We start from the raw sequence: 26,945 nt of genomic DNA on the forward strand, positions 1-26,945 counted from the left end.
ATTCGACGTGGAACACCTGTTCACGTGATCGAATTTTCGCTGATTCTACTCCTGGGGTTTTTGGATATTTGGACTTTGAAATAGCCTGAGGAATTTAGGGCGATGTTGAAATTGCCTGTTGGCAATTTCGACATCGGTTGTGCCGAAAAGAGTCATTGGAGTATGTTTTATGTTCATTTTCAGATTGGGGGTGGTTTAGGGGTGTTATTTTTTAGGGTTGTTTTGGTTTGTTGGACGGGTCTCGATGATTCGGACAATTTTTGCTAAGGACATTTTTCTAGGTAACGCGTTGTTTGCGTGTCACGTCGATTGTTAGTTATTGTTTATTTAGCTAGCTCTTTTATTTATGGATGGAGTGTTGAAATTGTCGGTTTGTTTTCTTGCGCTGGTTGTGCAGCGTTTTTGGAAATATCGTTTTGGGTTGGAATTATGTTTTACTATTTATTAGGGGTGGTAGAAAATTTTTAGGGGAATTTGTTGTTAACAATTGTAATTGTTGTCCGATTGGATTGAGTGAGGGCTTCGATTGTTTGGTTTTGTTGCCCGGTCGTTTTTTGTTATGGGGAGTTTTGTGTAAAACTATTATTTTGGGTTTTAGCAAAAATGTTTTGTTAGGGAAAAATTGGACCCCTGCTAAAGTTATTTGTTAATAACTTTTGCAGTGTTCGGAATCTCTTTTTGAGTGATGGGTCAAAAGTTTCGTCGTTGTGGGGCGGAACTTTTGACGTATTTGTATGGTGCGAGGATTTTGTTTTTATAATTTAGTTTGGGGGCAATTTTATTTCGTGTAGGGTAGTGGGGGTAGGTTTTGTGGAACTGTTGTGGTTCCATGGAATCACACCGTCGTCAAGAAGGATCTTGTTTCAGTACATCTTCATAGATTTTCCAGCAGCGATCTCATCTTTGGCTCTCTCTCAGGAGGAAGGTGATCTGACCTTCATTTGGAGATGAATCATTTCCCATGAATACACTGAAGTTGGATAGCTTTGCTCATTTTTTGTGGCATGACTGATAATTTAGTGGGGTATGAGTTGAATTTATCTAAAAACCTGTCTTTGTTCTTGCCAACTGTCTGAACGTGGAAGTCAGATACTCCAAATTTAGAGGTTAAGAACTCGCTGTCAGCTCCTGCTTGGGATGAGTTGCAGACTAAGCCTCTGATGATAACGTTCCTTTTGGAGAGGTTAATTTGGGCATTTAGGGCTATTGAGAATATTCATTTCTAGACGTAGTGTTGGATCCGGTCTGGACTCTGCTTTCTCTAGAACAGTCGCTTCCAATGCGGAGATTATGCACAGGGTCTCTGTTCGATGCCGAATCTGGTTTGAGTGGAATTAGGAAGCAATGGGCGAGATAAAAACGAATTTTCCGGGAACGTGAGAAGGTCCAAAAATCACTACATGTAGCGTTTTTCACAAAAGTCAATTTAATTGTCAGTGTAGTCAGTATTTACACTTGCTTTAATTAATTGAGATGGTCAAGATATTAGCGCGGGTCACAGTAGTTTAATCAGTCGCAGTTCAAAGAGATTAAATAACGCAGGGCAATTAATACGCGGAACTCGAGAACCACATTGGAGTCGCAGGACACAATGTATACGATCCGTTGATCGAAATGCAAATGAGAGATTTATAGGTCACGAGGTGGCAGGTAGAGGAAATCAGAGGTGTGAACGTAACCCCATCGAAATGGGGGCGTTCATATGACACTTGTCCATCGAGTGGCGCTTCAGGTGTCAGAGGTGAGAGGCCGCTGGTCATCTGAGGTGAGAGAGCAGATCAGCTGTGGGCAAAGCCATGCAAGCATACGAGCGAAGCTAGTGAGTGTGCAAGCGTGTATATGTGCGTATGCCTGAGAAATACTTCGGTGGAAAACCGAACAGCCTCGTTAATGAGTTTAGCAGATTCGCGGATTTCAGGTAGGGCAACTTTATCCTCCAGCTTCTTGATCCTCTCATTACTCGTTTTCTGCTCTGATTTGAATCTCTCGATGTCGTTAGATATTTTTGTGAGGTTGGCTTTCACTTCATCAACCTTCGAATTCATTTTGGAGAACTCTTCTGCTAGGTTAGCGGTTAGTCTCGTCTCCTGTATGGTTCGCGACTTTTTCATCTCAGCCAATTGCCCCGCAAGCCATGCGAATGATTGAGCAGTGGTTTAGGTCTCAAAATCACGAATGACGAGAGGTGACGCGTCGCCGATGGATGCCATGATGGAGTGGCTCGGTTAGGGTGTATTATCTGCGCTGTTTTCTTTCACTATATTGGTAGGAGCACCTGTAGGTTTGAGAAATTTAACTCAGTTTGAGAGAGTAACAGTGTTAGGACCCAGTCGGTCGTGACCTTATTCCACCCCGAAAGAGTTCAGAAATAGTCTCAATTGAGTTTGCTCGGTCCCTTAGACGGAGGGTATCAGAAGAGGGTCTGCCCACAGGTTTTTTCACTTTTGCGGGACCCACAGTGTCTTGATTTTTGGAAACGCCTGCTAGTAGAGGGTTTGAACGTGTCATCATAAACTCACTTGGTATGTGATATATGTAGAGGCTGTCACTCCAGTCGAGACATATCGAGGCCCGTGATTACTTATCATAAATGATGAGAGAGACACTTTACCGCAGTTTCAGATAGTATTTCAAAAAATAATCGACAGATAAAATTCGGAAGAACAGAAAACTTGCCCACGGACACTCAAAACACGTGTGCAGAGAATGACGTTGCGCAAGCGTCCTCTCAGTTCAATCTATTCTGTTGATTTTTACGTCTACTGGCCCAAAATTCCATCCTGAATGTTAGAAAATTCGGAAAAAAAATTATTCCTCTATTCAATTTTGAAAAATTAATGATTAATGTTAGCCAATGATGAGGCCAGGTTATGGCGCGTAAGTGAGTGGTGGAGATAAACTGATATGCGACAATACCGCGGTATTGAGACGTATACACATAAGTGAGAATAATTGAGTTGATTGTTCTGTCGTCAATTTTGGTTAAATTTTCAAAATGGGAAGCTTGTGTTCTCAATCATTGAAGTTTAGCATTCATTTTACTCCGTCCACTTCTATCCAAACCCCTTCTTGGCAAACAAATCTTGAATGATGCAATTGCCCCACGTCCTTTTGTGAGCCTCTTATCCTCCTTTAGAGAAGACAAATATGATGAGCCAAATACATCAGACCGAATTTTTGAACCTGAAACCCCAAAAGTTTTTCTTCTCAATCTCAGAAGTTAACCCTCCCTTTCCCCCAATTCATTTGATCTTTTTTTTTCATCGCAAAATTGGCATGTTGATGGCGCTTCAGTGGCGTAAGGTTAGTACACCGATTGTGTTCGACTAGTGCTTCTATTGCGCACTGATTATGCACGAATAGTGTGCCGATTTCACACGTATTACTCATCAATTGCGCCTACTGCGCACATATTGTGCTCGCTAAGTGCATTCATAAGTAGACTAGTTGTGCCTAATACATGTACCTTGTACCATTAATGCATCATCAGCATGGCAACTTTGTGATGAGAAAAGAGATCGTATGAATTGGTGGGATAGAAGGTGTCCTTTCTTGAGGGAGAGTGAGAATTAACTCCTGAGATTGAGAAGAAAAATACTTGACATTTCACGTTCAAACATCGTGTTTCATGTATTTGGCTCATTTTTGGCTTATTTTTTTTATCCTATAGAAGAGGACAAGGGACTCACAAAACAATGTATGTCAATCCGATTATTCAAAATTTGTTTATCAAGAGGGGGTTTGACAGGCCTAGAGGAATTAAATTGAACGCTCAATTTCGAGGCTTGAGAGCACCACCGTCCAATTCTGAATGAGAATCGACGAAAAATTTACGACAGAACTACCACTATTACTCACTCTTATGCACTATAATCCGGCCTCGCCATTAGCTCACATTAAGGGGAGAAATTTGAAAGTCTCTGGATTTTTATAGAATTAAGCTTATAGCTTTTGGTACTCATTGGAGGTCGATAAAAAGTAATATTGAAGCCACCACTGGAGATTTTCGCCAAGTAGAAGGGGAAGTCAAAACGCATGAAAAATGGTTTGAACCTTCAAAACGGTTCAAGTGCCTCATTTTTCAATCGATTGAGCTTAAATTTGGTATACACATAGTTTTTATATACCCAAGTATAGCTATGCACAGATTTGTCAAACTATTGATTTTTAGTATATATCTGAATTTTTTTTCTCTGTCGCGATATAGCCAAAAATCATGAAATATGTCAAATATTCATATAAATATAGTCTCTTCAAAGCACAATTTTTTTCAGATTAAAAAAAAATTTGTTTCGATTTTAACGTACTTTACAAAACTTTCGAATCACAGAACTATGTTTTCGACTGATTCTTTTGATATGGTCTACTTAGCCACATATTTCTTCGATATTATATTCGGTGGTCTCCGTTACAATCAAATTTTCGTGGAAATACCGGTGAATAAATTCTAATTTCACGGGCTAATTCTCCTAACTGACGCCATTTTCCGGTATTTGATCTATTGATCTATTTCGTCGAGGAATCATTCTTACCTTACATATCTTTCCTTCAGTTTTTGCAGATTTTGTAAACTTTACAGCATATAACAGATAAAAAGTTGATCATTAATTGTGGAGTAAAAGTCCGTAAGAGAGGGCAGAAACGTCGAGCTGAAGGTGCTGCTGAAACTCGTTCGCAAAAAAAGAGTAAAGAGGATTCTAACCTAACTTCCGATGAGAACGTCAGAGAAGGTTTTCAGAGTAAATATTACAAAGAAGCTACCATCAGTATCAATTCTTCCACTGAAAGTGATAGTGTTTTCAGTGAAGTTGGCTCAAATGTCTATGCTACAGACGAATCAGAATCACAGTCTGGAGAATAAATGTGGATATTCATTGACCGTGAATCAATAATTAAATCAGGTCATTAATTGGCCTGGCGGTCATCAGATTAAAACATCAAAAATTAAATTGTGTTTGTCGACGTTTCGGTCCACCAATGGGGACCCTCCTCAGGAAACCAACTCACTCTTTATTCAAATTCTGTAACATACACAATTCACTGATAAATTCAATTAAATCAATTTGTCAGTTAGCATTTGAAAATTAAACAACTTACACAAAATGAGTATCAAGAAAGTAAACAATGTGACAATGTGGTTATGAAAAATTAAACAATCACAAATAAGCATTAAAATAAATGAAATAAGGTCATTAATTGACCTGGCGGTCATTAGATTAAAACATCAAAAATTAAATTGTGTTTGTCGACGTTTCGGTCCACCAATGGGGACCCTCCTCAGGAAAACAACTCAATCTTTATTCAAATTCTGTAACAAACACAATTTACTGATAAATTCAATTAAATCAATTTGTCAACATTTGAAAATTAAACAACTTACACAAAATGAGTATCAAGAAAATAAACAATGTGAATTCATGGTTATGTTATGTATACCATGAGTGATCAGGAATTAACGCAATGTCACTCCTGTCTGGAGAATGTCAGCAACAGAATAATGGAAGAAAAGAAGCTGAATGTGCTTCAAGCAGCGTCATCACGGGTGCCTTCGTTCGGAAGAATTATGAATTCACAGATATTTCATTCCATACTTCCATATCTGAATGCCATTCTAAGGGGTTTTCTGACACAATTGATTCCATGGAATATGCAGGTCCATCATCTGGGAAAATGATGGGAGAATGTGAATCTAAATTGCATAATGTCAGCGATGTGGCGGGGACCAGTGCGCAGAAATTCAAAGCTTTTGAATTGACGAGAGAAATTTTCACTGAAAGTAATCCTAATGATTAGTTTTTCTTCATTCAACAATCTGCTCTACATAAATTGCTCGAGAATATTCGCTGTGATTTTTGTACTACAAGAGCTCCGCAAATTCGAATTGTAGACACGGTAGGTGCTGCAATGAAATTGATGGTAGAATGTCTGACTTGAGGAAATTCTCTTGAAGAGTCTTGGACTAGTGTGAGGATTGCTGGCACTTCTCAAAGACCTGCTTATCAAATCAATCGTAGAATGGCAGACGCATTTTCTTGTCATGGTATGGGAAACACTGCAATGAAAACTTTTGGTGCAATTGTGAATACGAATGTGATGCAAGAATCTGCTTACAGCGATCACATAGCTCAATTGGATAAAGAGTATGCAAGTCTCAAGCAAAGACTTCTATCTGAATCGCGTTCAGCAGTGCAATGAGCTCACATGACGTTGGATTCAACATTGAAGGAGGACTCGGTGGTAGATATCGGCGTTAGCTACGATGGTACGTGGCATAAGCGAGGACATACCTCACTGTATGGGATAGATATCGTGATAGATATCCTCACAAGGTTGGTAGTGGATTTCGAAATTTTGTCGAAATATTGTCATTTTTGTACAATTTTTGAGGATGAGCTTGGTGCTAACACTCCTGAGTTTGCATTCTGGCAGATGGATTACCGAAAATGTGAAGAGTGTAGTGTCAACTATCAGGGTTTTTCGGGATCGATGGAAGTTACGACAGCGGAAAAACTGTGGCTTCGATCCGTTGAAGAAGCAAAGTTCCACTATACAGTTATGTTGTCCGACGGTGCCTCTAAGACTTTCAGTCATCTAAAGAAACTCGAACCTTATGGAACAACCGATATTACCAAGGAGGAGTGCATTACCCACGTTGCTAAACGTGTAGTTACAGGACTCATTAATTTATGTAAAGATTCGAAGAAAGGAGGGATTACTTTGATGGCGCGGGGGCAGGGACGTTGACGGCACGCACTATAACAGCTCTTGGAAATTTCTACATGAATGCAATCTTTGCCAATCGGCCAGACATTAATGCTATGAGGAAAGGTATTTTCGCGTCACTGAAACATTGCTCATCAACTGATGAGAAGGCTAACTATGAAGACTGCCCCAAAGGTGAAAATTCATGGTGTTTTTACAATAAACGCAGAGCACGACACCAACCACCTGGGAATCACAAGCAGGTGTCGATCAAGGTGAATTTAGACGTTGTCAAAGCTAGTCAGCCACTGTATATACGAGTGTATGGTGACGAACTTCTTCAAAGATGTACGAGAGGACGAACACAAAGCATGTGTTCATGTCATCGAAAAAACTACGAATTTCTGTAACGAATGGAGTTCTTAGATTCAACATGGGTTGTCTTCATTGTCAGCAACTAAGATCTAACATCAAGAACAGAAAACTAAGTTCTTACTCAAAGAAAATTTTTCGTCAACAAGACGATAGGAGAGTATCATGTAGTGCAAATCAACGAATAATCCCTTCAAAGAAATTCACGAGAAAAATGGAACAAAAGCAACGAGCCGCTGAAGTGTCGAAACAGCAGCGGAAAAGAGGACCATCATACAAAGCTGGAGCATTCTAAAATGGTAAAATAATTCAAGCTTTCATGATACCGAAAGTAAAATTGTAAAATGGAGTACTGAATAATTTCTGACAGATTAAGGATGTATTACACCCTTTTCGCCAAAATTCACGTTTTTTGAATTTTTCTGGCAAATTGTTGATCGGATTAACGTGAAATAATATACCGTTTTTGCGTTTTATCATTACTTAATGACTCACGAAATTTCATAATCGTGCAATCATTTTTCTGCGTTTTTTCTGAAACATTTGGGAAATTCACAAAACTTCAGAAAAAATGCCAGAAAATGATTGCACTACCGTGAAACTTCGTGAGTCAGTCAATAATAATAAAACGCAAAAATGGTATATTATTTCGTGTAAATCCGATCCATAATTCGCCAGAAAAATAAAAAAAACGTGAATTTTGGCCAAACGGGTGTAGTACATCATCAAATCTATATTTCTAATACTATTTTTTCTTTCAGGAGACTCGAGAGCTCGAGATGTGGTAGGACTTGATATAAAAATCTTTAAAAAATTGTGCTTCGAAGAGACCATATATAAATGAATATTTGATACATTTCGTGATTTTCGGGTATATCACGAGGGAGAAAAAAAAAATCAGATATATACTAAAACACAATATTCTGAACAATCCATGCATAGCTACACTTGGGTATATAAAAACCATGTGTATACTAAATTTCAGCTCAATTGATTGAAAAATGAGGCACTTCAACCGTTTTGAAGGTTCAAACCGTTTATCATTCGTTTTGACCCCTTCTACGTGGCGAAAATATCCGGTAGCGGCTTCAATATTACTTTTTATCGACCCCCAATAAGTATCAAAAGTTTTAAGCTTAGTCCCATCAAAATCCGGGGACTTACAAATTTTACCGCGGTTTCCCTTAATAATCAATTATTCAAAATTGGATAAATGAATAATTTTTTTCAATTTTTTCATGGAAAGTTCATTCTTTCCTCCTTAATGAGCGGGAGGAAATTGAGCACTTTGCCGTAGGGTGCAAAGTCACTCCCTCGAGCGGAGTCTTGACTTTCTGTCCTTGATGCACAACATACTATTTCTCGCATTTAGGAACGATTTGTGAGCCAGTGCGGCGGGTTTTTCCACCAATAAAAATACACCGTGTATAAATCCGTCATCATGAATTTCATAAGTTTTCATTTATTACATTTTTTTTGCCAGATTACTGCATTCCAGGAAAAAAACTCCCCTAGGCTCATTAAAATTTTTTTCATTAAAAAAATATGAAAAGAATTGATTGTATTGGAAAATCAAAATCTATGGATTTTTTTTCTATCAAAAATTGTCTGTAAAATCTTTCTAAAAGAATCACGGGGAAAAATTTGATTTCTCACATGAATTGGTAAAAAACTAACAAGATATCCTGAGGAACAATAAGTTACTCAACAAAGAATGATGATGAAACACTTGGTTGCACACACTATGCAAAAGACAAATAATGTCTGCTATCAGATCGACTTGTCCGATTGAGCGCACATGGCCTATTCGACCTAGGTTTTTTGCTTCCGAATGGAAGTTTTGTAATTGTTAGATTTTGGGATTGTCTTATTTTACTTGAAAACGACTGAAAATATCAGGAAACGTCGAAATATGGTGTTTTTAGAGAATGTCTGTGTGCATCCGTATGTGCGTGCAAAATTCTGAGATTTTTTTATAAACCTTCACAAAGTTGTCACAATGACTGAAAATCCCAAGCTCTCTAAAAGATTTTAACTCAAAATCTAAGTTGATCCGTAAAAATATCAAACTCCAACTCAAGAGTCTCTGATGACTCGTTTCGCTGAAGCGAATAGGTTAGGTTGCGTGTTGTAACATTGTCTGCTATTTCTAAAACGAGAGCGTCCGCGCGTGCTACGTACGCGCTTTCTCATCTCGTCGCTTAGTGGTGCTTTGGTTTCATTCTTACGCCCTATGCTTATTGGGATATTCGAAATATATTCAAAATTTATCAAATTCGTTTCTTGTCTTCTTCTTAAGATAGGAAAACAGCATGGAATGTTGAATCATGTCCACGGTAGATGACAATAACTTCTTGTTTATCCATCATTTATATAATTCTGTATACACCCAATTTTTTACCACATTAGATTCTCTTTCATTTCCCAAGAAAATTTGTAAAGATTCCCACGAACGAACCCTCGAAAAGGCAACCTACAATTGTCCATGATTGAAAACATCCTTGCGGAGGTCTATGCCAATTTTATCGAAAGTTTGCCCTTGACTTTTATTAATCGTCATTGCAAACGCTAATTTGATTGGAAATTGGCGTCGTTTGAACGTGAATGGAAAAATGTTTTCACAATATAATGTCACACGATTAATAAACACAATGTCTCCAGTTTTGTCTCCAGTTAATATCCGGGATCGTAGAAGATTATTTGAAAGTTCCATAATTTGTAACCTTGTAGCATTACATAAGCCTTCGTCAATGCTTAAATTTCGAAGTAACATAACTATGGAATCTTTCCTCAATCGTAACTCATGTGGTGGAAAATTAGGAGGATTGAGTGTATTCAAATATTCTGGTAGAATTACCTCATTGATATCTCCATTGTCACAATTTTCTACGCTATCAATACCTCTATAGATACGCTCAGGTGTTTCATCCAAGAGTTTAATTGCTTTATGATTAATGTCATCGACATCAACATTTCGCGCAGCTAATACAGCGGTTTTTGCTAAGTCTCCGAATCGACGTTCATCAATAAGTTTTTTAAATATCACGTCTACGATGTCATTAGTATTCGAAGCTATGCATTGTTCTGGAGGCAATATATTATTATCATTATCATTCAATTCTCCATCACCTAAAGATAAGAGATATTTTGCAAATTCTATCTCTCCGGGTAAAGCTCGCATGTTCTTTGACAATGAGAATATTGTGAAATGTTTCCATAAAGGCTTGAATTTGATCGATGAATTAACCAGCTCACATCTCGTAGCATTCGGAGTAACTGGTAATAATTGCCGGAAATCTCCCCCTGGCAACATAATTTTGCCACCAAATGGTAATTCATTATCCATCAAATCACGCAATTAATTAATTAGTCGATCAATTATTTCCATTGCAGACCTCGGTGCCATGGGTGCTTCATCACAGATGAAAATGTCAACATTTCTCAAGTATTCAGCGTCCTTCGATCGACTTTTTATATTGGAAACAGAGTCTGGGAATAGTGGAACAGGTATAGCAAAAGTTCCATGCAGCGTTTTTCCATGAGGAAGCAAGATTGCTGCAATACCTGTGAAAGCCATCGTACAAATAGATTTTCCCTAAGCTTTCAATAAATGATATAATGTTGTATACACAAACGTCTTCCCTGAGCCACCTGGACCATCAATGTAAAAACGGGAGGTTGATCGTTCTTCAGTAGACATGGCTATACATGAAATGTGATCAACAATTTTTTTTTGCTCCATATTCAACTGATTATACTGATTCTGACCAATGTTGATGTGTTGCTATCATTAGTATCTGTTTCATATTCAATTATTGTGGCATTGTCGGAAATGCATTTCTACTGGACCTCTCGTTCATGAGAAGTGTATTGATATTAGCGTATGCTCTCTTGTGAGACTCAGATTCATTATGATTACGTTGAAAATCTTGAGACAGAACATCTTTAAATTTTTCCCATAGTTCTTCTGGATGATTTGGGTGGCAATAAATCAAAATACGTACAAATAAATGTTTCAGTTGGCGAGGCATCATCCAAATTTCTCCTTCAGTCAAAGCGCGATCCCACTCTTGATCATCTTCGATAAGTCCTAATGCTAAACATGTACCTTGAAATGTATCATACAATTCATCATTGACTGTTCTTAGGTCTTCAAAGCTAGTAGCACCTTTAACTGTTATCAAGAGTAATCGAAGATGGAATAGTTCTGATTGATTTGGACTCACTGAATACATTCGTCCGATGACATTAAAATGTGCTTTACGTTTCTCCCACATAGATTGATTTGCAATTGAAGATTTTTTAAAAACGTAATGAGCTGCAATGTCTCCGTATGTGTAGGCTCTTGCTTCTGGGTCCCGTTGATTTAAAGAAAAATATTCAACCAACATACTTGTTCGCTCTAAGGCAGCTCTCAAACCGTCTTCATTTTCAGCGTCATTGATAAGTATGTTTTGTTGATTTGGAAATGTTAGGAAATTTTAGGAAATTTTTTTGTACATTTTCCCTTCTCATCTTTACACCAATTACCACATGGTCCATGAATCATATCTTTCAAAAAAATTTCGTAAAGAATCTGATCTACTTGTTGCGCAGGAATTTCTGCGGAAATATATTTATCAACAACCTCAGGAGTAAGGATTTTGCTGTTTTGCTTCAAATTCACTAATAAATGCATGTGTGGTAATCCACGTTTTTGGTATTCGATCACATATACATACGCGGATACTTCACCGAATAATTTTTTTTTTCAGAACATCATTAATGAGTTCGTCTTTCTTTATATTGAAAACTCGTGATACAATATCTGGTCTATCAGATGTTGTTTGTCCTGGTAGTAAATTTTCTTTTATTTCAGTCCAATTCGGATTGCAAGTCATAGTGATAAATAAATCAGGTTTACCGAACTTCCTTACAATAGCCATTGCATCTTGATAATTTTGTAACATATCACGCGGTGAACCTGTGAATGTTGATGGAAGGATGACCATTTTTCCTACTTGACTATCACTATCATTCGCGCGCCGTTGTAGGTGATCTGTCAAGCCTTGATATGTATCACTGCGGAGAGTTTTTTGATTTTGCCTACAGTAGTTCAATCTATCTTTCTCAATTTTAACGTAACTATCTACAACCCATTGTTGATACAATCGTCCTCCTTTCAGGATTACATTATCATGCCTATCGGCCATTCTGTATCCAGTGTATGCAGCTCATGATACTCTCTTGGTTTTATTCACGCAATTTAAATTCGCATCCCAGCCTCTGGTACCATAAGGATAGAACAGAGGGTAAATCCACGGTTCAACGTTAGGATCCATGGAATTGATAAATTGAAGTTCTTTTGTTCGTTTATTATGAACTGAAACGTAAGATTCTGGAATGTCGCCATCAGCTATTGTAGTAAAAATGGGAGCTACCTCATTAATTGTTTGCAAATTGTATCGTCTCTTATGCATTCCGGGTTTGAGCGAAAATATTAACTGCATTTCAGGTTCCTTGTCTGAATTCAGATCTCTCATAGATTGAAGTTCTTCATTCATCATTCGATAAGATTGAGCAAATAAATTACACTGACGAAGGCAATTGTCCACTGCCTGAACTATTTGGCGATTCAATGTACAAATCAGATTGCATCGTATGTCTATAGCCTCATTTTGATCAGTTATAAACAGTTGGCCATAGGATGGAGTTTCATTAGATTCAGGATATAGACTTTTATTGAATTGATAATATACTTGACCCTGCAATTTGAAACAAACTGGGCCAGGTCGTCGATCAGAAAAATCTACTAAATTAGTATTGAACGATGCAAATGCAAATGCATTATTATAACCACGTATGCGTTCATGGAAATGTTTTGATTCTTCGTGAGTACCATTAAAAAGATCTCGTAGAATAGTTGGCGGCTCGGATAAAGGTGTAAGAGTGACTTCTCCATGGCTACAACAATCATTAAACGAATCTTTGCGAACCTTTTCAGCCTCATAATGTCTAGCGCTACAATGGCAACATAAAACATTCATTGGCCCAATATTGTGTTCATTGACTTCTTGTATTGGTGTATCATGGATAATACTTGATCGATTGCGAATTTCAATTTCTGCAACCGTATTGACTTATTGTATTGGTGTATCATGGATAATACTTGATTGATTGCGAATTTCAATTTCTGCAAGCGTATCATTCTGATGATTCTGATGAACATTGCTGGAAAGTTGATCGATTGGTAATTCAAGGGAGGAATCAAGTTCATGGATCACACGATTTGAATTATGCTATTCATTACGACGTTTTGCACGATATTCACGATAATATGCGGCATTTTTGGCACGTCGTAACCTCTGTATTTCTGTCTTCGCTTGTCTGCTGAATAGTTGTGTTCTCCTGTAAATTACGACGTCTTGCACGATAATCACGCTGATACGCTGCATTTTTCTCACGTCTTATTCTTTGAAATTCTACCTCTTCTTCATTTGTGCGTTGAATTTTCTTTCTAGGCATTTTGTAATTGGGAACGATCAAATTATTAATGAAATAACTTCGCTATCCCGGGAAGTTGAAAAATGAATATGAAAAGAAAAGGACAATTTCTGTCAGTAAAAGAAATTTATTAATACGTTTCGAATGATTTTTATTGTTCCATAAATTATAATAAAACAATTATAATGTATTAATGACTATTCACATCAACTAAGGTAGTAAATGTGTTGCATGGTTTCACTTATTTTTTGCTCAATTTCACTGTATTTGGAGAATAAGATTGCAAGATAAAAAATTAGATCACTGAATGTTTTAAAAAATTGAATCGTTGATTTATGAAAAATGCATTCTGTTAAAGAACCAATTTCACGATTAATTAGTTATGGTTAATTTGTCATGTATTTTTCATATAATATTCTTGGTCTTGATCTTGGTGTTAATTTTTTTATAAATTTCGTATAGGTTCTTGGTGTTGGTATTATTATTAGTGGTATCGGTAAAATTATGATTACTGGTATTATCGGTATCGGTAAAATTTTTGTCGGTGCTTTTTAATGATTTACTTTGGGTCCCCACTGCAATTTTGAGCACTTTGCCAATAGCCCCTCGATCACCTGAAAAGAACAATTTTACGTTTCATTCAATTAACAGTTGCTTTGTTGTGTAAAGTGGAGTGATATACTTACAACTCTGATTTTATATTGTGTGTTGTTGAGTTCAATCGTTTACTGCAATACCAGGTAGCTGACAATTGTTTAAGGGGGCAATTCTGAAAATTCTAGTAAATTGTTGTAAACGTATAACTACTTTCACATCTTACTTTTTAATGTCTTGAATTTTGACTGAATAAAATCATGTAGCTAATAGACGATTTATACTAACCTCAATGACTGCCGTGGAATGTACAGAGAAAATTCGTCCTAGTAGAGGCAATTTTTCACAATAGATAATATATAATTCTTGTCCCTCAATTTATTTTATTCGTGCAACACTCAAAATAATCGTCATAACACTCGAGTAAAGATGATTTTACAATTTTTTTATGAAAGTAATTATGCTGGTCGAAACACGCCATTGATAACATTCAGCTGATCGATTCTTCGATATTCCTCCTTTTTGTGGCTCTAGCTGCTGAGGCTATTCGACCGTTATCACTCTATGGGACATAACTGGTATTAGGGGATTGAGAGAAAAGATCGGTGTGATATCGGTTGGGGAAATATTGTAGGTATAGCGCGACGATTTGAAAGTAGAGGTAAAACAGGTGGATGGGGTTACTTCCGTATTAAATCCACCGAGCTGCGAGATACGCTTTCATGTTGCATTTTTGTCCTTCTCTGGCGTATATACATGAATTTCTGGCAAATTCACGAATTTCGAAATCACCAATCAGATTAATTAGAAAGGAGGATGGACATGCCCCATAAGACCTCTCTGTCAACTTGACTTCGGGGGTACAATGATCAATTTTTGCACCCTTGAGTTCCTCACAGCAAAAATAGATTTTTATTCAAGATAGAAAATTCTTTGAGTTTTACGATGAAAATAAAAAAAAAATGAATCAAGTGTGCAATCATAAAATGAACCATTTGTTTATGGTTTCCACGATAAAATTGGTCAATTGTTATCATTCATTAAAGAAAAATAAGATAAACTGAAATTCGAGATATATCTACCCTCATTCATACCACTGTCTTCATTCTAAGGGGCTTAGGTCTTCTCGTAAGGTTGAAGAAAAAATTCAGCAACATTTTCGACCCAGCAATTTCAATCAAGTGTTCTTTATTTAAAAAACTTTATTTAAAAAATCTTAATTTTATAACAAACTTTTCAATCATTCATAGCTGCAGTCATCTGTGTTACTCTCTACATAATAATATAAATATATTTATATTTTTTATCGAAGTGATTTAACAATTACATTAGCAAATACTGGACTCAGTCAAAATTCACAGATTCAGGTAATAAAAATACACGAAATCATGAAAACTTGCAGTCTTTATATTGAAAAAAAAGAACAAAAAAAACAAAAACCATTTCTCTCAATTTGCAATGAGAAGTTTTTTTGTAATGAAAAAAAATACTTATAATGACTGCAAATTTTCATTTCATTATAAAGAAAACTTCTTAATCTGAACAGCCATAATCACAAATATTTTATTGATATTTTTCATCAGTCATCTAACGACGTCATTACTGAATACTGGATAGATCGAGATACGCGGCAGCGTATCGGCCAAGAAAAGGTTTGACTTCGATTGTACAAAACATCAGGCCGATCACTGCCGTGTATCTATACACGAAGCAACTAACCCCTCCACTACCTCCCAATCATATCCATTAAATAAAATACAAACGTGAGGAGCTACATGAAAAATACTCTTAGTTACATTATATAAATTGGCCACAAGCTTCTCATTGATGTAACCATTTTTTTGTTCGAAGCAATATTTAAAAAAATACGCGCATAGCAACGGGTTCATATGCACATTCTCGCATTTCACTTCAACTCCTATCATTTTTTTGTTACGGAGTTGGTAGCAGTGCAATACAACCACACGTACCAAGGAGGGAAGCCCGGGAATTTACAAATTGAATATGGTGCACGAATGATGAATTCCATAGATATCTTTCATTCGAGTTTTGTGCACAAATGAATTCTCGAAGAAGCAAATTCAGTCGGAAAATCTTGATTAAATAATTAAAAGTCGGTGCAAATAACGACTGTGGAATAGAACTATTTGTTTTACGTCGATTGTTAATTGGAAAGATGATTTATCGTGTGAAAAACAAATGAGCCGAATTGAATTGAAAATGAAAAAATTTACAGGATATAAAAACGATTCCTTGTTTATTTTGAAAAAAATAATGAAATCTCCCTAAAAAAACAAAAACACATGTTTTTGTAAAAAAACTGCACCAAGAAAAAGTTTTGTTTGGTTCTTACTGGGAAGTAGAAATTTTTTAAAAATACAAAGAAATGATAAAGAAAGCCAAGTCAGCAATGTCGGAAAAACGAAAATAATGCACAATCAGATTTCTATAAGAGAAATAGTTTCAAATCGAATGAGGATTTTAAAAAAATTCTTGATGAAATAAAAAATTAGTAGAAGGAGGACCAACGTCCTTGGCGCGGATCAGAAGATGGAGAATTAGATTGATACTAGACAATGAGTTGAAAAACTCCGCGCCAAGAACGTTGGTCCTCCTTCTACTAATTTTTTATTTCATCAAGAATTTTTTTAAAATCCTCATTCGATTTGAAACTATTTCTCTTATAGAAATCTGATTGTGCATTATTTTCGTTTATTCGACATTGCTGACTTGGCTTTCTTTTTCATCTCTTTGTATTTTTCAAAAATTTCTACTTCCCAGTAAGAACCAAACAAAACTTTTTCTTGCCGCAGTTTTTTTTACAAAAACGTGTTTTTGTTTTTTTAGGGTTGAGAGTTTACAGATTCATTTAATACGAATAGCTGAAATCATGAAAATTTCCAGGATTTAGCGAAAAAAATTGAAATAGAACAAAAATTGGACTTATTTTTTTCAATGTCTATAAAAATTTAGAGAAAAGAGAAAAGATTCATAATCACTGGAAATTTTCAATTTATCATAAGATTTTCTTCATCTAAACAGTCATCTGTTTCACACTCTGAACACACATATGTCATGGACATTTTTTTACCATTTTAAATATATATAAAATGATGGAAAGTTGCAGTCTTTATATATTAAAAAAAAATAATAAAACAAAAACAAAAATTGGACTCATTTTTCTCAATTACTATGAGAATCCTAAAAAAAACGAATAATTAGAAAGACTGCAAATTTTTATGTCGTTGTATCGTAAAAGATTATTCTGAAGACCACATGCTACACTTCGATTTTTTTTTTCAAGAATTAAAAAAAAACTGCACGAAGGCCACTTTGAGAACATCATTGATGAAAATCAAATTCAGATATGACTTACGTCATTACTTTTTTATAATTACAAACAATTGACGCTCAGTAAAAAAAAAGTTGAGTGTGGAGCTGGAGTGAACTTGAACGTGGCTAATCAAGTTTTGGTTTCTGAAAAATAAATGAGTGCAAATTAGTTGTTTGAAGAATTAAATTATTTTCCATAGAAAATTTAGCTAGAAATCACAGACAAAATTTCCACGAATATTAAATCCTCCAAAAATATTGAAAAAAAATTGATCGAATGAAGATTTTAGATATTGTGACAATAAATTAACAATTTTCATTACTTTCTCGTCTGTCGGCTGTGAAGATACGTTTGCTTCTCTCTTGAGAACTAATGGGGGCGATTCAACTGCCTCGTCCATCTCATCTCACTCATGACTTCAGCTCCGGGGACAATTGTTATTCCATCCATGCTGCTTGTGTGGAGGACGAAAGCATCAAATCGACGGTCAATTGTTCCTTTGACTGCAATTTTCATCCCTGCGATCAAATCCTCTCTAGGGACAAATGTGGCAATGTGGACTGTCATTTGATGAACCTCCGTACAAATTGGACCACATCCGTAGGAGGTCCCATTGGACGTTGTGATGCTCCTGAAATGCTCTTTCAGCCATCCAGTGACCATAACTGGATCCCGAGCTTCACACACTTCTGCCATCTTGATTGGTCTGTACGTTATTGCCTTTGTCCCTCCACCAGCTCTATTTGCAATTTTGAAGACCCCCAGGGTCTCAATGGCACCTCCACGTCCAAACTGGAACTCCTTGTTACCGACTGTATCCCCCGATCTTCGATACATTGCATTGGCTTCTTTAATCGTACCTCCCGTAATTATTAAAATCTGAAAAAAGAAATTTATTTTAGAAAATCAGTTTTCATAAACCTTTTATATTTAATTACCAAATTTTTGTCGCCGTTTCCGAGATGAGAAATATAAAAATGACGATTTGAATGAAAAATGCAAGGTTCAACAATTTTTTTTTTTTAATTTTTGAAGTTTCATCGATTGCAATTTTTTTAATGGTGATACGGTGTATTGTTGTTTGAATGAGTTCTAACATTTTTTCATTGAATGGCAAAGTTTGTTGATTCAAAGGAAAATATATTTTTAATGTCTTCGATTTAATAATTTTTCAAATCTGTGAAAATGATAATCATGTTTCATTTATGTTTTATATTTTTTCACACAATTTTTGTGCTTGTTCCTCGGATTAGGAATATATAATTGATAATTTAAAAAATTCAGTGGTCAAAAAATTCGGATGGAAAATATTATTTATGGGAGGATGGGGCAAAACGGCCCCCTTCAATCGTCAATATTTTCCGATTCAATAATCCGATTGGGATGAGTTAGAGCTCGTTTCGAAGAATGAAAAATTATCTTCGAAATGAAGTTGAAACTGGGAATTTTCACAATGTCATTCACAAGTTATTGACAATTGAAGGGGGGCCGTTTTGCCCCACCCTCCCCTATTAATCAAAAATATGAGGAAAGAACATGACGGGATTTCCCGTGATTATAATTTTTTTAATAGTAAGATGAATGTTTGTGTGAACGAATTAATGAATTTTTTCAGTGAACGGCAATAATTGTTGATGTAAGTCAAGACATTTTTCATGTCCTCAAATCAGTAATTTTAAAAATTAGTGAAAAAAGGAATAATTTGTAAAAAATAATTATTTAAAATGATTTTTCTAAGTTTTTGAAATTTTCTAATTTTTATCTGAGAGGTTAGAAATATCGTTTTGCCAATTTGAAAAATTCAGGTTCAATTTTTTAATGGTGGAAAAAATTGTTGATTGAAGATAAGTCATTTTTGGTTCAGATTAAATTATGTGAATCATTTGCAATACCTGATACATTTTGATCTCGTCATTATATTTCAAGGCGTCATCTCCCCAAAATGTGATGCGAACCCTCCTGCCATCATTGTTGTTCAGTATGCATTTGTAGATCCACTTCGAGGCAGATTTTGGCAATTCTTTTAGTCCTTCTATACAATCTACGTATCCAATAATCTTCCTAGAAAAAAAGACAAAATGAATTTCGATGTTCACCGCGTGTCGATGAGAGGTTAGGACGTGTCCATATCACCATTTGTTTAATTTCAGCATATTTTTTTAAAAATACTCACACGAGTGAAGCCCCTGGACTGAAATTGTCAATGGCTTTGGTGGAAGAATATTTAATTTTGGACGATGGCATGGTAATTCGTCGATGCACGTTTCACTGAAGCGGTATCCGGGCCCCGATATGATGCGAATTGATCGGAAAGAGAACGATGACGATGTAGTCCTCCCCAGGAAAGAAAGAACATCAAGTTTTTGCCGGAGACCTCCCCCCATTCTACCGACTCATGCACGGATACCGGAATGAGCAGTGGTGGGGGGTCTTCGACTATAACCCGATGTTCCTTCTTTCTCGGCGAGGACTATACAATTGACTGAAACGACCGTTGTGGCGCGTCGGTTTCGGCCTTACGCATCAGTGATTCGATATTTCGAGATATCGATACCTTCTCCTTTTTACGATAGGATATCAGACAATGTGAAAAGGTGCGTGTGGAGACAACAAGTGACAATCGACGTAAATTCTTTAATCTATCGAATATTCAAAATATATTTATTCCGGCTACTGTGCGAAACTCGAGATGATCCTCAATAATAAAGAAAATAATTCGTAAACAAGACTTTCCTGAGAACTCTTTACCATTTAGACGTACGCAGCGCAATGTACACCGTTGCCTATTTGTTGTCCGGTGTGCTCGTGCTTGATCTAATTTATTTACTCTATATCTTTGGAGGAGAGGATATTATTCAGTAAAGAGAAAGATTATCGAATTACTGAACAGTCTGTATCCTAAAAAATGGAACCTGACTAATTTTATAAACAGAAAAATAAATGATTTTGCTACTGGCGGGTCGTCACCCAAAATAATAATAATAGAAATGAATTAAAGCTACCGTTCAATAAGAAAAATGAAAGAAAGAAGAATAATCAAAAATAATAATAATAATATTACAAAATGCCGGGAACTCCGGTCCACCCTACTCGATACAATCCACAAGAATTAGGAAGCAAAGATATCTGTTGAATTGCTATCCGGAGAAACACTGAAGCGGCTCAGTTATTCATTTACCAATCTCTCAATGGTAAATGTATGGTGAGCAGGTCCGTAGACACCGCCTGGGCTTCCCAAATGCCTGTTATCCGCGATACTAGCCACGATATCTTTCTCTTTCACTTGAGCCTTCGGAGAACTATCAGACAAAATAAAAAGATAAAGAATACAATACTAAATTGGAATGATAAATAAGTAGAATAATCCCTATTCAATGCCAATTAATTTGTCCCAATATTATCTGTAGCTTAGACGCTAGTAACGCTCGCAATAAATTATTGTACTTCGCTTCGGTATACACCGACTCGACGGCCACGCGGTTTTATCAAGAGTCGATAGTCTCCGTTCGCAACGAGATTTCTCCTGCCAGAGAAGCTGACAGAAGCTTCAATGAGCCCCAAAATGCTCTCGTACTCGCTAATGACCCCGTCGCACCAATGACAATATTTTATCTGTGCACACTCACTCTAATCACTCGTCCTGACCCAATATTACGCCTCGACTCCGTCCCTCGCCACGTGTTCGCCCGATGAATAGAATATTCGCCTGGATATTTGCCGCTTGTAATTCGCCTCCAAATTGCCCTCAGTCGCCTCAAAACCCTCCGGATAAGGTCCGGAGAACCTTTTTCCCGCCTCCGTTGTCGAGTTTGTACGAAAAGCTTCTTAATTGGACCCACACAATAGATACGAAAATTAGAGAAACTTGAAGCGATGCAAAACGATTGACAGTAGAGATGGAAGTGATGATGGAGAAGGCGGAAGTAATAATCGCCCTCTCCGTCTCAGGCTATCTCGTTCCATTTCTCTCGGGCCTTGACATTGGCCCGGATTTGAATTATTGGCCAATCCTGGTCCCAATTATATAATATCGCCAGCCATGTGCTGTGCGGTGGCGCCTTCTATACCTTCAGGTGTGGATCTCCGGTGTCAGGTGGTACCTGACGTCTTTCCGGTATTGCCAACTGTCTCGTGCATGAGTTGATTGTATTGTGCGTGTCACTGATTAGGTTGGGTGGGCCCGTAACGTGCTGCGCCCTGGTAGTGTGTTTCAGGGCCCTTGCGAGATCCAAAATCCTCCGGTTGACACCGTGTTGACATGTGTCCGTATCCCGAGAGTAAATAGAGGAACCTCTGGTGTTTTGGTGGTGAAATTTTTGACTTCCAGACAGTGTTACTCGTTTACCAGGCCTGCTGATGATCCTCTCCGGTGATTAATGACCCCTCGATGATAAGGAAATGAGCTAGGACTCCTCGTTGACATTCTTAATCTCATTCACTCAATCCCAATCATTCATAACCTTACACTCTAGTGACCGGAGCGTGTGCGTATTATTTATGTATAATTATTTATTTTCTCCACACGTCCAATCGAAGAGTAAAACGAAGCCACTTCGTCACAAAGTCATAGCTAAAAATCTGAAATTATAGTCTATAATTGATATGGCTTAGGGGCGCTTTTCTGCTAAATTTCAGCGCGCTCGGTCCATTAGTTTTTGAGATACAGCGACTCCCAAAAAATTTTCTTTTTACAATGTCTCGACAACTACTACATCAAACGAACTTTTTTTTTATATAAAAATCCTCCTTGTAATAGTATCTATTAAACCAGACCAATAGACCAATAGTATACCTAGCTAACAAGGGCGAGTCGTATAGTAATTTACATTCTTAATTTTTGGGATAGAATCGGTGTGGGTATTCAGATAGGAAGTTTAAATTTGATAGGATATAGTTCTCACACGGAGAGAAAAATCTCTCGAAAATTAGTGTACCTTCTCACCAACCCATGGGACGTACCGCAGGGGGCCCAAAAAAATGGAAAATACTCTATACAAATTACACGGTACAACAAAATAAGGTCAAGTTTTTTACCAAAGATGAAATTTACACCACTTATAAATTTTTGCACGCTGAATCCAACGGTTTTTGCAAAATTCCTCTAGCACGTCAGGTTTTAGAGAAAAAAAATGTTCAAGTTGTGAAATTTGTCAAAAATGAACTTTTTCAAAAAATTCTAATTCAATGAATTTTCGACAGAATTGAATGGAAAAAAATAGCAGAGTATAGTTGAAAAATTATTTTATCCGTTAGAATAAACCTCTTCCAATTCCGCGGCGTGATTTCGCTGCAAAAAAATTGTAAAATTCATAAATTTGGTTCAATTAACTGTTGATTACGTGAACTCTCGGAAGTCGGCTTCGTATATATTTCTAACTCCCTGGAATTTATTCAATAAGCACCTGGTTTTTTTTTTAAAGGCTCAAGGTTATAAAAATGAACTGTGAGAAGGTTTTTGAGTGGACTTCTCAGTTTGAAGTGATATAGGCCGCCTTTTAAGAGGAAAATTGTGAATCCGGGAACTACCGTTGGGAGGCTGAAACGTAAAATGCGAGGTATTTTCTTTCTATCACCTATTGGAGGATTGCTCACACACACATTTGTGTCCATTTCCTATTTTATTCATCATAAGGTCTTACTGCATAAACACGATGAGGAGCCACGAAGCCCCCAGGATGACAGTTCCATGTCCCTCATAGTTTATGTCCCCTGGATTGGTTCAGCAGACATGCCGACTTACTTCCCACATTTTCCCTTTTTCTGAACCTAATTTCTAGCAATAATATCTATTTTGGCATTTCTATTCATAGTTTGTATGTCTCTAACTTCATTTTTTGTATGCAATTCAATTTATTACTCGAGAAATTACCGTTATATTTTGAAAATAAATTCTCTCATAAAGAAATGAATACTTTTGTATGTATTTCATCAAATGAAGCCTCAGGTATTCACGGTGACCCATCAAAAATCATTGAAATCACATCAGAGTAATGAATGCTAGTGTACCATCAGGATAGAATTTGAGAGTACATCAGGGTGAAGTTTCAAAACTAGGTATAAAGCATAAGTAAAAGTAAGCATCAAAGTAAAGAATAAGAGTAAAGTCAAGGATAAGAGTTGAGCAAATAGGTTTTGCATTTAATCAAAGAAGAAGAAAAAACGAGTTTTGAACATACTAGTTAAGTAATGCCGATTCTGGCGCAACGTTTTTGGCGTCGACCTGTTCGTTGGGGCCCAGTAGGGGGGTCAGATGAAAGTGGGTGGGTGGTTGATTAATTCGCAGTTTGATTCGCGGGTTCGCAGTTTAATTCACGGTTTAATTCGCGGTTTGATTAATTAATTCGCGATTTTTACCCTCGAAATGATGAAAGGGTTAATTAATTCGTGCGGCCGCGGTTTAATTCGCGGTTTAATTCGCGGTTTGATTAATCAATTCACGATTTTTCCCCCTCGAAGTGATGAAAGGGATAATTAATTCGCGGGATCGCGGTTTGATTAATTAATTCGCGATTTTTTCCCTCGAAGTGAAGAAAGGGTTAATTAATTCACGGCTTGATTTGCGGGGTCACGGTTTAATTCGCGGTTCGATTAATTAATTCGCGATTTTTCTCCTCGAAGTGATGAAAGGGTTAATTAATTTGCCGGGTCACGGTTTAATTCGCGGTCTGATTCGCGGGGTCACGGTTTCATTTGCGGCTTGATTAATTAATTCGCGATTTTTTCCCTCAAAATGATGAAAGGGTTAATGAATTCGCCGGATCACGGTTTAATTCGCGGTTTGATTAATTAATTCACGACTTTTTCCCTCGAAGTGATGAAAGGGTTATTTAATTCGCAGGTTAATCAATTTAATTCGCGGTTTTGCGTTACAAAGGACCTTCTCGGTGACCTAGTCAATCCACCCCGCGAGGGGGTGAGTGAAGGGGTTAATTAATTCGCAGGTCGCAGTTTGATTCGCAGATTAATTCCGCAGATCACGGCTAAATTCGAGGATCGATTGATTAATTAATCAATTAGTATACCCAAACTTCTCAGTATACCGCCGCGAGAGGTGAAAGGGTTAACTAATTCGCTGCTGTACAAATCATAGAAGGGACTCCTCTTCTTCTTCAAACATTGACACCTGGCTCCACTTGACATGTCTGAACTTGAGCTTTCCCGTACTTTCCTGTTTGGCGCCCCCACTCGTGGGAAATCATTGTTAATAATGATATCAATATATAAATATTTATTTTNATCATTGAAATCACATCAGAGTAATGAATGCTAGTGTACCATCAGGATAGAATTTGAGAGTACATCAGGGTGAAGTTTCAAAACTAGGTATAAAGCATAAGTAAAAGTAAGCATCAAAGTAAAGAATAAGAGTAAAGTCAAGGATAAGAGTTGAGCAAATAGGTTTTGCATTTAATCAAAGAAGAAGAAAAAACGAGTTTTGAACATACTAGTTAAGTAATGCCGATTCTGGCGCAACGTTTTTGGCGTCGACCTGTTCGTTGGGGCCCAGTAGGGGGGTCAGATGAAAGTGGGTGGGTGGTTGATTAATTCGCAGTTTGATTCGCGGGTTCGCAGTTTAATTCACGGTTTAATTCGCGGTTTGATTAATTAATTCGCGATTTTTACCCTCGAAATGATGAAAGGGTTAATTAATTCGTGCGGCCGCGGTTTAATTCGCGGTTTAATTCGCGGTTTGATTAATCAATTCACGATTTTTCCCCCTCGAAGTGATGAAAGGGATAATTAATTCGCGGGATCGCGGTTTGATTAATTAATTCGCGATTTTTTCCCTCGAAGTGAAGAAAGGGTTAATTAATTCACGGCTTGATTTGCGGGGTCACGGTTTAATTCGCGGTTCGATTAATTAATTCGCGATTTTTCTCCTCGAAGTGATGAAAGGGTTAATTAATTTGCCGGGTCACGGTTTAATTCGCGGTCTGATTCGCGGGGTCACGGTTTCATTTGCGGCTTGATTAATTAATTCGCGATTTTTTCCCTCAAAATGATGAAAGGGTTAATGAATTCGCCGGATCACGGTTTAATTCGCGGTTTGATTAATTAATTCACGACTTTTTCCCTCGAAGTGATGAAAGGGTTATTTAATTCGCAGGTTAATCAATTTAATTCGCGGTTTTGCGTTACAAAGGACCTTCTCGGTGACCTAGTCAATCCACCCCGCGAGGGGGTGAGTGAAGGGGTTAATTAATTCGCAGGTCGCAGTTTGATTCGCAGATTAATTCCGCAGATCACGGCTAAATTCGAGGATCGATTGATTAATTAATCAATTAGTATACCCAAACTTCTCAGTATACCGCCGCGAGAGGTGAAAGGGTTAACTAATTCGCTGCTGTACAAATCATAGAAGGGACTCCTCTTCTTCTTCAAACATTGACACCTGGCTCCACTTGACATGTCTGAACTTGAGTTTTCCCGTACTTTCCTGTTTGGCGCCCCCACTCGTGGGAAATCATTGTTAATAATGATATCAATATATAAATATTTATTTTAAAAAACATTTTTTTCCTGACACGTTCGAACTTAAGTTTTCCGGTACTTTCTCGTTTACCGCCCCCCTTCGTGTGAAATTGTTGTTGATAACGATATCAATATGTAAATATTTATTTTAAAAAGAACAGTTCAGAAAGGGAGGGAGTATGTATATCTGCAAAGGCAGAGGATCAGTCATTCAAAAACTTAGGTACCCCCACCAATTTGCCATAGTCCTTGACAAATTTTACACGTTGTAGTAGGAGGAGTTTCCGAAAAATCTGCATCTGCTGCAAGTTGATAAGAATGGAAATGCACTGGAAGATGTCCGAACGCAATCTTTTGTTTACATAGACTTTTTCGGTTTACCTGGGAACGCACGTTGTACTCACACCCCTAAGAATATGATGTTTGACAAACTGGAGCAGAGTTTTCGGACCCTTTGATGTCTTATCATAGCGCAAAGATTAAATGTTATCCAGGACATTTTTCAGCTATTTTTTTTTCCAACGAACAAAAAATGTTGCTATTTTGTTAATAATTTTCCATGAGTCACATGATTCTTTTTCAACCAATCGCGTAAGATTTTACAGAGTGTACAAGCGTAGGAACACTCGCATATGTATCTATATAAACAAATTTCACCTTGATTTTCCGCTAGTTCTTTAGTGTCTTTACCATGAACAACATGGATCCTAACGCGTTTAAAAGATTATTGAGGTCATTGGAGGATGCGTAGGAAATAGTGAAAACGAATAGGAGACCCAGGGAAATTCAACAATGGCTTAATGACATCAGAGGACATTCGAAAGAAATTAATGCATTATTGAAGAGGAATGCGAGTCATAGTGAGAAAAGACGTTTAACTCACATGTTAGGACTACTGAAAGCGTTCTACGCAAGATTCAGAAACTTGGAAGTGCTAGGAGGAGACTTAAGGGGTAATTTAACTGATAGAGTCCGATGGGAGGACTTG

At 37.1% G+C, this 26,945-nt stretch overlaps 1 protein-coding gene and 1 pseudogene across 1 annotated transcript in view; one reads left to right on the forward strand and one right to left on the reverse strand.

The window, feature by feature from the left end:
- LOC107043377 (DNA replication licensing factor MCM4) overlaps nucleotides 1–26,945 on the forward strand; it is a 166,565-nt gene that overhangs the window by 82,407 nt on the left and 57,213 nt on the right. The window lies entirely within an intron of this gene.
- Nucleotides 17,569–19,729, reverse strand: LOC107043378 (annotated as a pseudogene).

Source organism: Diachasma alloeum, unplaced genomic scaffold, assembly GCF_001412515.2.
Source record: "Diachasma alloeum isolate Michigan unplaced genomic scaffold, Dall2.0 Dall_scaffold_00561, whole genome shotgun sequence".
NCBI lineage: Eukaryota > Metazoa > Arthropoda > Insecta > Hymenoptera > Braconidae > Diachasma > Diachasma alloeum.